The sequence below is a fragment of the Mesocricetus auratus genome, unplaced genomic scaffold, assembly GCF_017639785.1.
Source record: "Mesocricetus auratus isolate SY011 unplaced genomic scaffold, BCM_Maur_2.0 Super-Scaffold_100018, whole genome shotgun sequence".
NCBI lineage: Eukaryota > Metazoa > Chordata > Mammalia > Rodentia > Cricetidae > Mesocricetus > Mesocricetus auratus.
The window spans coordinates 31,511,418-31,527,553 of NW_024429199.1; positions in this window are offsets into that span (position 1 = coordinate 31,511,418).

Consider the following 16,136-nt stretch of genomic DNA (forward strand, 5'->3'; position numbering starts at 1 on the left):
AACAGTTTGTAATATGTCAAACTTTGATAACCCATAAATGCACAACTATATTCAAGTTTGTATACATGTGTTTTCATGTGCCGGTTACCCTGATGACAACGACGAATGTTTTTAACATAGACTGCCTTCTATACCCTTTCCCTGTCAATACACCCCCAAAGTAATCTGTATTCTAACTCCTACCTCCATAGATAGACTTTTGAGTGAAGATACATGTATACCTATTTACAGGGGCCCACATGCTAGGTATTGTTTAGTAGTTAGAGATAAATGGAAGAGCAAGGCAGACAAAGGTGCTAAGGTCCAAGGAGAAATGAGAGAAAATAAATCAGTTTCCAATGATGAGAAATGGTAAGAATAAAGGAAGTCATCCATAGGCAGTAGATTAGTAGGTGGAACAAGACTGGATGAGAGCAGCGGGAGTTGCAGAGTTGACATTCGAGCTGAGACCCGACTGGTGAAGAGCAGTGAGAGAGGCCCTCAGTGAACGGAAACTGAAAATGCAAAGGCTCAAGTAGAAACAGCTCAGCACCTGGAGGAACTGAGAGGCCAGTGTGGCTGGGCTCAGGTGGCAGGGAGAGGAAGGAAAGGTCCTGAGTAGGTGACCAAGAGAGTAGATCAGGAGATAGAGAGAAACGCAATTGTTGGATAGGTCATTTCCAAAGACCTGGAAAGGTATTGGACACACACACACACACACACACACACACACACACACACACACACGTGCATACACGCACACATGTACTCACACACTCATGCACATGCACGCACATACATGTGTGCCCACACATGCACTATTAATTACTTTAAAATAAGCTTTTCTTAGAACCAGCCTTTGGTACTTTGGTAAACAGAGCCTGCTGGGTATGGCTTCCAACGGGTGGCAGGTCAGTGAGGGAAGGGTTCCAAAACAGAGGTTTTCTGAAAACATAATTACACACACTGAATTTAACAAAAGGAAAATGGTTCTTCAGGTAACAAGCCCTCCAGAATGTGGGTGCTATTCTTTGCATTTTTCTAGGGCTAATTAGAGAGAGCTAGGAAACACACAATGCTGCCCACAGCCCTGCCAACCCATTGTGGGCACTTCTAATTTCAGATAAACGAAGCCCTTGGTTACCACCCCCAGCTTGTCTTGGAAAATCCATTGTGTTATCAGAATAGATGAGTAAATATCATAGCTTTCTGGATATCTCTAAAGGGTATCTTTCTTTCTGGTTGTGTTAAAAAAAAAACAACTCCCAAATTTGCTTTGCTCTTAGAATCTTCCCTCTTAAAAACCTAATTTCTCTTTCTTTCTTTTTATGCGATAGCACAAAAAATGTGATATATTATTGCACTATTTGATTTAATTAGAGAACTAACAGCTCCATGAGTGTGTAACTATAGACCTCAGATACCTATATCAGTTTACATCGTTTTAGCAAATACTATGGGTATGTACATTTCTGCTCACATGAATGCATGTAAATAAATTTAACAGTTATCAGCTAGAAGGTCAACCAACACCTTTAAAACTCAAATAAATTTGATAAAAACTGTTTTATCAAATAAATCATAATGCTTTTCTGAAAAAAAACCCCTCAATAAGATAGTACATGGTTAGAACAGTAACTTCTAGGGGCTGGAGGGAGATCACTCAGGTTAAGAGTATTTCCTGGCATTATTTGTAATAGCCAGAACCTGGAAGTAACCTAGATGCCCCTCAACTAAAGAATGGATAAAGAAAATGTGGTACATTTACACAATGGAGCACTGCTCAGTGGAAAAAAAAAACAATGGAATCTTGAAATTCACAGGCAAATGGATGGAACTAGAAGAAACCATCCTAAGTGAGGTAACCCAGTCACAGAAAGACAAGCATGGTATGTACTCACTCTTTATGGAAATTAGACATAGAGCAAAGGATTAGCAGACTACAATCCATACCTCCAGAGAAGCTAGGAAACAGGACAGTAAGCAAGACATACATAGCCCCCTCCCACCCTCCCAGCGCAGCTCCCCCCCCACCGTGAAGAGGGAAGGGACAAGAGATCCTGAACAAATTGGGAGCATGGGGGGAGGTGGAAGGGAATAAGGAGAAAGAGAAGGGGAGAAGAGGAGGGGAGAGGAGGAGGGGAGAGGAGGACATGAGAGAGCAAGAAGATTGAGTCAGGGGAAGAATAGAGGAGAGCAAGAAAAGAGATACCATAATAGAGGGAGACATTATAGGTTTAAAGAGAAATTTGATACTAGGGAAATGTCCAGAGATCTACAAGGATGACCCCAACTAACAATCTAAGCAATAGTCTGAGAGGCTACCTTAAATGTCCTTCCCTGATAATGAGATTGATTACTACTTTATATGCCATCCTAGAGCCTTCATCCAGTAGCTGATGGAAGCAGAAGCAGAGATCCACAGCTAAACACTGAGCCGAACTCCTGGAATCCAGTTGTAGAGAGGGAAGAGTAATGAACAAAGTGGTCAAGACCATGCTCGGAAACCCACAGAAACAGCTGGCCTGAGCAAGCAGGAACTCATGGAACCCAGACTGACAGCTGGAGAGCCAACATAGGACCAATGCAGAACCCCTGAACGTAGGTGTTAGTTAGGAGGCCTGGGCAATCTGTGGGGCCTCTGGTAGTGGATCAGTATTTATCCCTAGAATAGGAATGGATTTTGGGAACCCATTCTACATAGAGGGACACTCTCTCAGTCTAGGCACACAGGGGAGAGCCTAGGCCCTGCCCTAAATGATGAGACAGACTTTGATGATCCCCTGTGGAAGGCCTCACCCTCCCTGGGGAGCAGAAAGGGAATGGGAAGGAGGGGTCAGTCGGGGGCATGGGAGGATGGTAGAGAGAGGGAACTGGGATTGATATGTAAAATAAGATTGTTTATAATTTAAATACAATTTATATTGAAAAAGTATTTGCTGTTCTATCATAAGACCCAATTGTTTAATTCTTACTATCTGTGTGACTTCTGTTTCCTCATCCTTGTAATGAGCATAATAAGGTCACAATCTCACAAGATCGTTCTAAAGATAAGGTGCATTAAGACATGCAGAAGGACTGGGGAAATGATGGCTCAGCGGGAAACATGCTTGTGAAAGCATGAGGATTTGAGATCAACTTATCCCCACCCCTCAAACCACTTAAAAAGCCAGACATGGTACACATCTGTAACCCCAGTGCTGGGAGAAAGAGACAGGCAGGTTCCCAGGGCCTAGTGGCCATTCAGTCCAGCTGGAAACTGAGCTATAGGTTCCTCACAAGACCCTGACTCAAAAAATAAGTTGCCGATGCCACTGAGGAAAGAGTCCTGATGTCAACCTCTGGCCTCCACAAGTGCCTGCCTCCTTGCATATATGTACATGCACACATATACCCTACACATATGCACACAGACACAAAAAGACACACAAACACAAAATACAAGCAATTTTTTAAGTATGGTGCCAAGCATATAGGAAGAACTTAGTAAGTATTGGCACAATGGTAAAGAAGATGACAATTCCTTTTCCTAATGACAGACTCACTGGATAATCAGTGTGAAGAAACTGACTATTCCTTTCAGTCAGTTTCTGAGTTACCAAGACTTTATCCTTTAGAGGTTCTTACAGACCAACGCTGTCACTTTTCTTAGCAAGAAATATATTAAGATTTTTTCTTTATGGATGTGTTTGTCTACATGAATTTTTATTTTCCTTTTGATATTGATATCAATGTAATAAGAAGTCAGTTGACTCATTTACATCAACCCTCTTTGTGTATGTCCGTGCGTGCGTGCGTGTGTGTGTGTGTGTGTGTGTGTGTGTGTGTGTGTGAGCCCACACATGTGCTCACTTCTATTCTAAAAATCAGATATGTACCCTAAAGTTTACAAGCGTTGTCAAAGTTTACAGGCTTACCTGGGGTGTTTCCTGTGGTGAAAAGCTCGTCATTATCTTAAATAATGCATGATTTAATCAAGTAACTCAAAGTTGCCAACATTCAATTGGCACATGAAGGGAATTTTCGCATTATTCTGAACTGTGATTTGTCCAGGTCATTTCCTTGTTCTCCCCAAGCTTTTAACAAATGCAAAATGCCACACACAATTAAATAAGCCAGGCAAACCCAATGAACTGGTGAGTGCATTATAAATAGCAACACAAATTATACTTCAGATGTTAACTGGTTTGTCTTGATTTAATAATGACTTACATCATTTGACAAATGAGATAAGACCTTCACCTTTAACCTCTGATCTGAACATCTAAGAGTAGAAATGTGTTATTACCATCTGGTGTCTTGCTTCTGAAGTGCCTGGGTGATCTCTGTCTCATTTCAAGCAGTCAGGGCTCCTGTGCCAAAAAAGCTCTCTCCTTACTGTCCTGACTGGTAAGGAAGAAGGCTAAGAACCAAATGAACCTATGAAGACACAATTCCAGCTCTTCAGAACCTAGGTCAAGTTGGGCTCATTGCCTTAGTTTGTGCTACAAACAAATTGCCACTGTCAAAGTGGCTTTTGATCTTGCACTTCCATTCTTAAGGACATAATCCTTGCACGTTTTAAGAAAGTGTGAATCTCTGTGGTTGTTTGGCACTCTTTCCAAGATGGTAATGATTTTATCACCTTTTATCTTCAGGTACAATGATTTGAGAATGAAGTTGAGAGTGGCGTACAGGCCCGAGATTTTAACATGCAGGGAAATAACGTGATTCCTGCAGTTCTTTATTGGGTGTTATATTATGCTAGGCAAAACGAGTGCCTCCTACACACACACACACACACACACACACACACACACACACACACACTTGTACTATGTGAGAGAAGAGAATCAGTAAGTAAATGGACAAGGAGGAAAAAACAAAGCCCAGCAAAAGTAATGCAGATTAAAAATGTGAACAGTTTTCTTGGTACAAACCAGATGGACTTGAATTTGTCTTCCAAGGTTTCATACGTTGAAACTCAAGCCCTGAATGGATGATGTTATTACTAGGCAGTGGAGTCTTGGGGAGGTAATTAGGGAGGAGGGTGGACTCCTTGGGCATGGGAATATGCCTTTAACAGCAGAAGCATGAGATCTAGCTTGCTGTCTTTCTGCCACTTCAGGACACAAGAAGTCAACCCTCTGCAACTAAGAGAGGAATCTCACGGGAGCCCATCGATCCTGGCATCTTGATACTTGGTGTCCAGCCTCCAGATCTATGATAATCAGATGTTTTTTGCTTTCATACCACTCAGCTTATGGCACTGCCACACAATAGCCAGAATCAAGGCAGTCAGCATGGTTTTAAAGGTGCTACTCAGAAAAATGGTTAGAATTAAATTCAAGAGACAGACGAGGAAGTGACTGTATGAGTGTCAGAGGTTCAGTAGATTTTAACAGTGTAGATATAGTAAGTACGGATACAGCATAGAAACATATGTCAATGGTTACCTCGTTGCTGTAGGCATTCAAGGGATAATTAAGAATAAATATTTGTCAATGGGAAGCCAGAGCACGATCATTCAGCCAATAAGAGATCTACGGGTATTTGAAAGCTATCCCTCATACTCCTTCAAGATGCACTTCTTTTTTAAAATGAATTAATTAGTTAATTGATTTTACATCCCCGACTGCAGTTTCTCTACCCTCCTCGCCTCCTTTTCTATTCAGAAAAGGGCAGGCCTCCCATGGTTTTCAAAAACATGGCATATCAAGTTGCAGTAAGACTAAGCCTCTTGCCTCATATTAAGGCTGGGCAAGGCAACTCAGTATGAGGAATGGGGACGCAAAAGGCAGCAAAGGAGTCAGAGACAAAGCTTCACTTTTTCATAATTCCCCTCCTTTGGTTGATACCAAAGACTCATGAGTGAACAAGGAAGTACAAATAAATGTATGTCAACAGCTGACATGAACCAATTCAGCCCAGGACCATCTGTGATTTGTAGTCATCCTCTCTCTACACGTTTCCATGTCTAGCCATCTACCAGTCACCTGGTCCTTAACGTACAAGCTTTGGGCCAGTTTCTTAGACTGCTTTGATAAAGGTTTGTAATTTTAAAATCTCCTTCCATTTTAACAGATCCTGCGAGAGAACAGGTCCAGTGTATGAATCACTGTTGGTGGAATTGCATGAAGTCAGTGCCTGATGATAAGTGTATTCCAAACACTCTGGAGAGATGACTCAGTGGGTGAAGTGCTTGTCACACAAGTACAAAGACCCAGGTTTGGAAACCCAGAACTCACACAAAAAGCTGGGCTGGCACCAGCAAATACTTCCAACCCTAGTGTGAGGGCAGGGCAAGATAAGAGGATTCCCAGGGTTTGTTGACCAGCAAGTCTAGGCAAATTGGTGAGTTCCAGTTCCTATGAGAGAATTTGTCACAAAACTGTAAGGTGGAGGGTGCTGGAGAGATGATTCAGTGGTGAATGAAGAACACTGAGGATCCAGGTTCAATTCCCAACACCACACCTACATGATAGCTCACAACTGTCTCTGTGGGGTTTTTTTTTTTTCTTTTGATTTTTTTTTTGACACAGGGTTTCTCTGGAACTCATTCTGTAGGCCAGGCTGGCTTCAAACTGCCTGCCTCTGCCTCCTTAGTCCTAGAATTAAAGACTTGGGCCACCACAGCCTCTCTTAACTCCAGATCCAGGGGATGTGATGCCCTCTTCTGGCCTCCACAGGTACCAGGCACACAGTGGTGCAGGCAAAACATTCATACACATGAAATGATAATTAGAAAAAAATTAAAAGAAGAAATTAGATGGATCAGTTATTGAGGAGTCACCTGACTTGACCTCTGGTCCACAGGCACACACACACACACACACACACACACACACACACACACACACACCCTCACGTACACAAACACAAGAAAGAAGTATTACAAATAACTTTATCTTCCTGGAACTAACAAATCCTTGAGATATGACCACTGTGTGTTTAAGTGTGATTGGTTTCATAGGTGTGAAGATGGATTCCGAGGCCAACGCTTGAAAGGAACGGGGCAGAAATGATGGGTATAGTCTGTACTCTTCAGACCTCCGGTGCATCTTCAAGTCTAGCTCAGAGTTTATCAACTTAAGACAAATAAGGGTGGGGCATGGAGAGATGGCTCAGCAATCCAGGACATTTGTTGTTCTTCCGGGGGACCCAAGTTCAAGTGCCACTATGAAAATGGTGGCTTACAACCATCTACAACTCAAGTATCAGAGGATCTAACAGCCTCTTCTGATACCCATGGGCAAGGAACCCATACACACAAAATAAATATAAATGTATTAAAAATATGGACACTTTGTAGAGCTTTAAAAAGAAACTTAAAAAACAGATAAAATTATAAATACATTTACAAGCTTAAATATCTCAATGTAATGTTTCAACAAATATTATATATATATATATCTTTGTCATACATGTTCACATCTTCACAACTACAAGGACAGAATATCAACTGTTTGTGCACTGTTTGTATAAAATCTTGGTTAAAATTTATTCCTTTGAAAAAGATGTGTCTAATATAAAATTATACTCTGCATGTTTTGTTTACAAACTTTGATCACCTTAAACTCTATTTTATTGCCAAGAAAAAAAGTCTAAGAATGAAATTAACTGAAAAAAGGCAGAGAAGCAAGAAGATACAATTAACACCAAAAGGGAGAAAGATAAATAAAAAACACTAATATGTAGAAACATATAAAAACACTCAAGCCAGCCTCAAGAACCCTCATCCCCAACAGCAAATGTTGTTAAACACTGGAACACGTTGCTAAGGGAGATAGGGGATCTCCCTTTCCCAGAAGTCTTTAAAAATAGGCTCACATCTGTTTGGACTGGATGCTGGTGGGAAGATCTGATTAGGCATTGCCTTGAGGAACCCTGTCCACTGGTAAGTCTCTCTGTAGACTATAGACAACACAACTTCAAAGCACCTGGAAAAGCGAAGACATCATTTTCATTATATTACAAAAATCATTTCCATTGCTCTTTCCAAAGCTAAGGTAGGTAACCGAATTATTCAGAATATGTGGACAGTAATGAAATCTTACTCACCCATTTGTAGCATTTCTCCCCAAATATTAAGAAATCAGGAAGGAACCAAGTTGATGTTTTTACAAGGAAGCTGAAAATAAGGCAGTACAGAGAAACTTGTGGGGTTTTTTCTTTCTTTTGAAACATTATCTCATATATCTCAGCTTTGAAGGAACTTGAACTTCTGATCTTCATGTCTCCACATCCAGAGAACTAGAATTAAAGTTGTGTACTACAACATCTGGTTTTTTTTTAAACTTTTTTTTATTTTAATTTTAAATAGCTTGTTTTACATGTCAATACCAGTTCCCTCTCCCTCCCCTCCTCCCGTACCCCCCATGCCCCTCCCAGCCTCTGACCCTATTGCCAATTCCTTCCACATAGGGGATATCTAGAGTCTGTCATTTCACTCAGGGTAGGGTCCAGGCACTCCCCTAAGAGTCCAGGCTGAGAGAGCAACCCTCTTTGTGCTATGGACACACGATGTCTGTTTGTATTCCAGGGATAAACACTGATCCACTGCTCAGGGCCCCATAGGTTGCCCAGGCCTCCTCACTGACACTCACATTCAGGGGTCTGGATCAGTCTCATGCTGGCCTCCCAGCTGTCGGTCTGGGGTCCAAGAGCTCTCCCCTGTTCAGATCAGCTGTCTCTGCTGGTTTTGCCACCCCATTCTTTGTCAATTTGCTCATCGCTCCTCTCTCTCTGTCACTGGGTTCCTTGGGTTCAGTTCAGTGTTTAACTGTGGGTGTTTGCCTCTGCTTCCATCAGTCCCTGGATGAAGGTTCCTGGATGGTTATAGACATTAAGTTCATTATCAGGAAGGGGCATTCGAGGTGGTCTCTCCACTATTGCTTAGCTTGCCAATTGGTGTCATCCCTTTAGATCACTAGAGGTCTCACTGGTGCCTGATCTGTCTTCTAACCTATTCTACCCCCCCCCCACTCAACCTTCCAGTTCCCCCATGTCCTACTCTCTCTTCCCCTCCCCCTCTTCTTCCCAGTTCCGACTCCCCCCACCCTCGCCGTGTTCCCCATCTCATGGGGACATCTGGTTTTATGTGGCACTGCGGAACCAAACCCAAGGTTCCATGTGTCTTAGGAGAACATTCTACCTTCTGGGCCCCCACCCAACATCACTGTGTTCAATTTTTAATTTTAACTGAATAGTTTTGGACCCAGTGGGGTGGGAACTACAGGAAGTTCGTATTGGATAGCTCTTATTAAGAATTGACTCTGCATTACAGCATCCTTAGAGGTAAACACATATTTGTTCCCTTGGGGAGAATTGATTCCCAGATTTAGATGTATTTCAAAGACTCACATCATCCCCAGAATCTATGTGTCAGACTGTTTTCTTTTGTGAAAGCTTCCTACTTTTCATCAACACATAGGAAAAAGGTCACAGCCTTTGTCCTTCAGGAAGACAGTTTTAAAAATGAAGGCATGGATCCAGGCCTCCTGGGGCTTTACACTAGTATAATTTGAAGATGCTGTTTAAAATGGCAGAAGAAGGAGAGAAAAAAACAACCAAAGTCAGTGACAGTGACTATCACAACTATGTTTTAAAATTCTAATACCAGAAAAATCACAAAATTGAGGGGAAGACATATTTTATTAATTGTTTGATCTGCATTTATAATTTGCTCTTCATTTTAATTGTATATTGTTGACCATATGTCAGGAATATCTTTATATATTTTCATATGCAAAATATACAAAGAAAGGAGTAATTTAGTCACAGTTGTTCTTCTAGTAGGATTTCTTTTCTTTTTTTTTAAAGATGGATTTCCTTTTTGGATTCCAATTTATCCACAATTATAGCATTGCATTTTCAGGATTTTTGATAAATGAGGGAAAACCACTATTATATTTCTTTCATATATGATTAGCCAAACTACTAAGATTTCAGTCACTGAAAAAATCCTTTTTCCCTCTTTCTTTCTTCCCTTCTTTCTTTCTTTCTTACATTGTTTTTGTATTTTATTAGTCCTTTGAGAATTTAATTAGGTACAATGTATTGTACAATATTCATACCCCATCTCCTGCTCTTTCTATATCTGTTCCTCCTTTTCTACTCTCTCAACTTTGTGTTCACTTGCTTTTTCCTTTAAAACCCAGCAAGCACAAATAAGTTGCTCACATACACTTGGATGTGTGTTCCTCACTGAACATGCTCAACTGGGCAGAGGTTGTAGCCTTAAGGAAAACGGAGCGTCCCTCTCCTGGCAGTAATCAATTAGCAATAGATCTTTAGCTAAGAGTGGGGCTTTCTGTCCTCTTTTCTCCATGCTGAAAATTTTGTCTGGCTTCATCTTGTGTATGCTGACTCAATTGCTGTGACTTAATATGCACACCTGCCCCTTAATGTCTGACAAACCCTGTTTCATTGTGGTATCTAATGCTTCCAGCTCTTATAATCTTTCTACTCACTCGTTCACAATGATCCTGAGCCTTGGAGAGAAGGTGTCATGTGGGTGTCCTATTTAGGGTTGAACATTCCATAGTCTCTTACTCTCTGTACCTCGACCAGCTATGGATCTCTGTGTTAAATACCATCTGGAAAAAAACAAACAAACAGAAGCTTCTCTGATGAGGGTTGTCAGATACACTAATCTATGGGTATAATGATAAGTCATTATGCTATTATAAATTGATCTAATACTATGTCTATTTAGCAGCATAATAGCAGCAAATTCTCCCCTAAGGCCTATGACTTGTTTAGCCAAAGGTTCTTGGTCCCAGCATTGGTACAATTATGGGTTGCAATTTTAGGGAGTGACAATGAGATCAAAGCAGAAGTGGTTGGCTACTCCCAAAACATTCCTGCAGATATTGCATTTATAGGCATGCCTTGCCAGGTCAGTCACTGCTGTTGCTCACGTGGTTCACATGGGTAAGACAATTTGTGATTGTTTTTCTCTTCAGCTCCTTACAGTATTATGAAAGTTAGCCAGTACACAGTTTCTCTGTGTACTGTAACTCAAGCATATTAAAAAACAGGGTCTTACCATCAGGTTCTGGAGGGTAATCAAGGGTGCCGGCAATCAGCTATAATGCTTGGGGGCTAGTCTATGGAACCTCACTGGCCAACAACTCCAAAAGAGATTACGACCCATTTCTGGCTCTGAGATTTTTATTTACTAGCGTGTGGTGTACAGTTGGGGCATCACTACCTCATTATAGGGCAACCCCATAAATATTTTATTTGTGTACACGAATGTATTTCAAGAAGCTTCTATAGTAGCAGGTTCCCTACGAAATTTTAAACATCTTTAGTGTTAGTTATCCCGCCCAATATTCCCTTCCCCGCCTTTGCCTCCTCCTTCTCTTCCCAATTAACTGTTTCTGTTCCAATGTTCCCCTTTAAACCTTTATACCATTATGCACTATGTCCTAGCTCTCCTCTCATGGAAGCGCACTCATAGCACCTTACTAAGCTCCTGAATATGAGTACTCCAAATGAAACATGCATATCTGAGCATACAAAGTTAGCATCCACCAACGAAAGGAAGCATACATTTGTGTTTTGTGGATAAAGTTTAGCTCACTCAGAATTATGCTTCCAGCTCCAGCCATTTGCTTTCAAATTTCATAATTTTATATGTCTTAGCCGTTAAATGATACTCTGTTGTGTAAATGCACCACATTTCCATTCTCCGTTCATCAGTCGGTAGGTATATAAGCTGTTTCTATTTCCTAGGTATAGTGAACAAAACAGCAATAAATGTGTACTAGGACACAGAGTCCTTTGGATATCCTGAAAAGTTGAGCATGAATATCAACAATCGATAAATGCGATCTGGTGGAACTAAAAAGTTTCTTTACAGCAAATGACGTCATCATATGAGTGAAGAGGCAGCATACAAAATGATAAAAATTATTTATGAACTATACATATGGCAGTTAGTAACTAGAGTGTACAAAGAACTCAGAAAACTGAACACCACGAAAACAGGAAAACCCAATTAAAAAAAAAGAGGTATGGGACTAAACAGAGAGTCCTTAAATGAAATGCAAATGATTGAGAAACACTTTTTAAAATGCTTCACCCCTTAGCTACTATGGAAATGCAAATTAATACCGCTTTGAGATGTCATCTTACCCCAATCCGAAAGGCTAAAACCACAAATACAAATGACAGCAAATGCTGCTGGATGTGGGGAAAGAGGAACATATATTCACTGCTGGCGGGAGGGCCAGTTGGTGCAGCCACTATGGAAATAAGTGTGTGGAGGTTCCTCAAACTGCTAGAAATAGATCTACCACAGGGTTCAGCTATACCACTCTTGGGCATACACTCACAGTATAGTTTTACATGTGTGAGTAAGTTAAAGTACTCTTTCAATTGATGATATTAATCCACCAGCTTGTTGTTGACATCGTGAATATGTTGTTAGCTTCATTTTTATCTATCAGTGTCAGTACTGTGTAGCAAATTTGCAAGGAATAAAAAATATTTCCAGTGAGTCCTTGTGATATACTTGAGTGAATAATCACAGTGAAGAGCATTCAGTACATAGCTGCTGTTTTCACGATTATTATTTGTTCTGAAAATTCTCTGTTATAGCTCACTTACTACTTTCAGAAAATATCTATACAAGTTAACACGAAGTATTTATGGCTGATTAACTTTTTGAATAGCTTTTTAATATTTTGTTTACTTTACTTTTTTCCTTCTTTCTTTTTGTTTGTTTGTTTGTTTTGGTTTTTTGAGACAGGGTTTCTCCATCCTTGTAGACCAGGTTGGTCTTGAACTCACAGAGATATATGTGCCTCAGCCTCCCGAGTGCTGTGATTAAAGTCCCGTGTCACAACTGCCCAACCAATGTACAGTTCTAAAGTCTCCCATCACATCCATTAAACCACACCAAGCCATGTCGTTAGCTTTAGGTTACTGAACAAAATATTCCTGTTAGCATTTTTAAAAAAATGAAGTAGAACTTACAATCAATAAAATGCACTTACCATACTCTTCAACTTGATGAGTTTTAAATAAGGCCATGGAACCATCACCTAAAACGTAGGGGGCGGCACATTTCCCTATGCCCGGACACCTTCTTTTGTTTTTCATCTGCCCCATATCCTGAGCAGGCACTTTATGATTTCTTGTCACTATAAAACATTTTCCCTGTTCTTGGACTTCACATTAGTGGAATTCTGCAGTAAACAATCATTTGTGTGTCCCAGTTTGTTTAGAATGATTGGAGGAACAACTGTGTTGTTGTATACATTAGCTATTTGCTCTGTTTTATTACTAAGTCTAATTGCATTGTATAAACATACTACAATTTATGAATCCATTCTCTTATTGATGGCCATTTGTGTTATTTCCATTTGGGGCTATTATACACAAGGCTATTTCAAACACTTTTGTCTCAAGCTCTGTGGAGATGAGCATTCACTTCTCTTGGGTAAGTACTTGAAAATGTAACTGTCAGTTATAGGATAGACATATTGAACATTATTGAAAGCAAAGTCATTGTGTCCGAATACTCCCTATATAAGGAAAACACAAAATAAAAGCATCAATTGTTATGTCATACTGAGAGTGGCCAATGAATTAGATAGAGTTCCATAAAAATCATTTTAGGGGCTGGGACTGTAGCTCAGAGATGATAGAGCCCTTAGTTGGTATAGAGGGACAATGCACTGGATTTAATCCCAGCCTCTTCTCTCTCTCTCTCTCTCTCTCTCTCTCTCTCTCTCTCTCTCTCTCTCTCTCTCTCTCTCTCTCTCTCTCTCTCTCTCTCTCTCTCTCTCTCTCTCTCTCTCTCCCGCTCTCCCTCTCTCTCTCTCTCCCTCCCTCCTGACTCATCATGAAGAATGAAGAATGCCCTACTTGTCCCTAAATGTATGACTCTGCCCATTCCCTTTCCTACAAAGCCCTTCTCCTAGCTGGATGCTGTTCTCACTTCCTTCATCTGCCCAATCCAGTCTTGATGGCTTGACTTAGTCATTTTCCTCTTTGGAAGACCTGCTCATACCACTTTCCTCTGGTTCCCATCAGCGTAAATTAAGTGTTTTGTTTCTGTGTTGCTATGTAAAACTGTGCTTTCCCCTGATATTGTTTGATTATGTGTTCATCTACCTCACTGGGCTCTCTATAAAAATAACTTGATTATTTTATGTATACAAGTGTTTTCCTTCCATGTATGTATGTGAGCATATCTGGTGCCTGCTGAGGTCAGAAAGGGTATTGTATTCCCTGGGAGAGGAATCATAGATGGTTCCAAGATGCTATGTGGGCACTGAGTCTTCTGCAAGAGCAACAAGTGTTCTACCAGCCCACCCTCCCTGGACTCTGATACAGGCTTCTCACAGTTGAGTGCTTCTCACAGAAGCTAACACCTAGCAAAGCTCTTGACTTCGAGTAGGCACTTAACAGATATCAAAGTTAAATCAAAGAATGAATACTTGAGCAGGATTGATATCATCGTTAAAGCATAGGGGAAGTTACTTTCATACTTCACATTTTTCAGGTGAAAAATAGTGTAGAGCAATACGTATCTGGAGTTCAGGTTCTGGGCTTATGGGCAGGAAATGGGGTGGGTTCCATAGTCTATTGGTAACAGTTGCAAGTTTGGGATCGAGTGAGAACATTTGGGGAAAAGATGCCGTTTTTTAAAAGTAAAAAAGAAGAGGTTGAAAGGGGCGGAACTTCAGTAGACCACAAGGTGACTGTAAAGATCTAGGAGGAGTCACAGCTGTGCAAACAGTTAATTCAAATGTTTGGTGCTGAGGATCCAAGTATAACAGGGAAGATGTTGATGAGATAGATGATTCCCTGCTCCTTTAACTTTGTCTTTAGTAGCTCAGGAAAGAAGAACAGTGAATCCTACTTTCACACTGAAGGAGGCGAGTGATCAGGGAGATGACAGTATGTGGCAGATATGAAAGGATACAAGTGACACAGGTTTAGTTTAAAAGTTTTGTTGAGGTATCCGTTCATGAAGTCATAGGTTGTTTTTCCTTTCAATCTCAATTTCAGTGACATTGTAGGTTCATTTCAAGGAACTTAGTGGGTTTAGGACTTAAAGGAAATTAAGCATCTTAAAGGAAGTTTTTCTACATAGAGGAGAGGGAAGGATGTTAAAAGATTGGATTCTTTCTATGTTGTGGAATGTTACTTTAAGATATGTTACATTTGTTTATGCATTGGAATATTTGTTTAGTGATGTAAAGATGTGTTTCATTTGTTTAACTCTGTACAGCTGTGTCACCTTGCCTATCTAAAACACCTGATTGCTCTAATAAAGAGCTGAATGACCCAGAGCTGCAGGAGAAAGGATAGGTGGGGCTGGCATTTGGAGAGAATAAACAGGAGGAGAAATCTAGGAAGTAAGGATGAAAGAGCGAGAAAAGGAGAAGGAAAGGTCACCAGGGGCCAGCCACCCAGCCACACAAACACACAGTCACACAGTCACACAAACACACAGCCACACAGCCACACAGCCAGCTAAGAAGTAAGAAGGAAAGAAAGATATATAGAATAAAGAAGGGCAAAGAGTCCAGAGGCAAAGTATAGTTAAAGAGAAATGGGATAATTAAGTTGAAAAAGCTGTCTAGAAACAAGCTAAGGCCGGGCATTCATAAGTAAGAATAAGTCTCTTGTGTTTAATTGGGAGCTAGGTGGCAAACCCCCAAAGAGTAAAAAAACCAAAAACCAAAAACCAAAAAAAAAACCAAAAAAAACACCACCAATATTTCGTACTCCCCACCCAGTGTTAGAGCGCTAAACAGCATGAGGGAGACCCTTTCATGGATTCTAGGTAACAATGTCATGAGTTAGCTTACAAAGCACACTGTACAACACTTTCAAGGCTTTTCTTGTTGGTGAGGACACACTTTAGACATTATGTCATCTCCACTATGAATCCTCAGAAGGTGAATAAGATCACTTTAACAAAAAGTCACAGACAACTCTTATCTTCCTCCTGTTGGGAGTTCTCACAATGCTGATTTCCAGGCATTCATATCAAAGCCATTGGAAAGTTCTATAGCAATAAACTAATTTTGTTTTGACTTGTAGCACCACTTTCAGGCTTTCAATAATGAAAATCAGTGTAGCCTTACTTTGTGGTGATCTCTGCACATCTGACTGGACTTTACTTGAAAAGGTCTGTCCACTCAGCCACC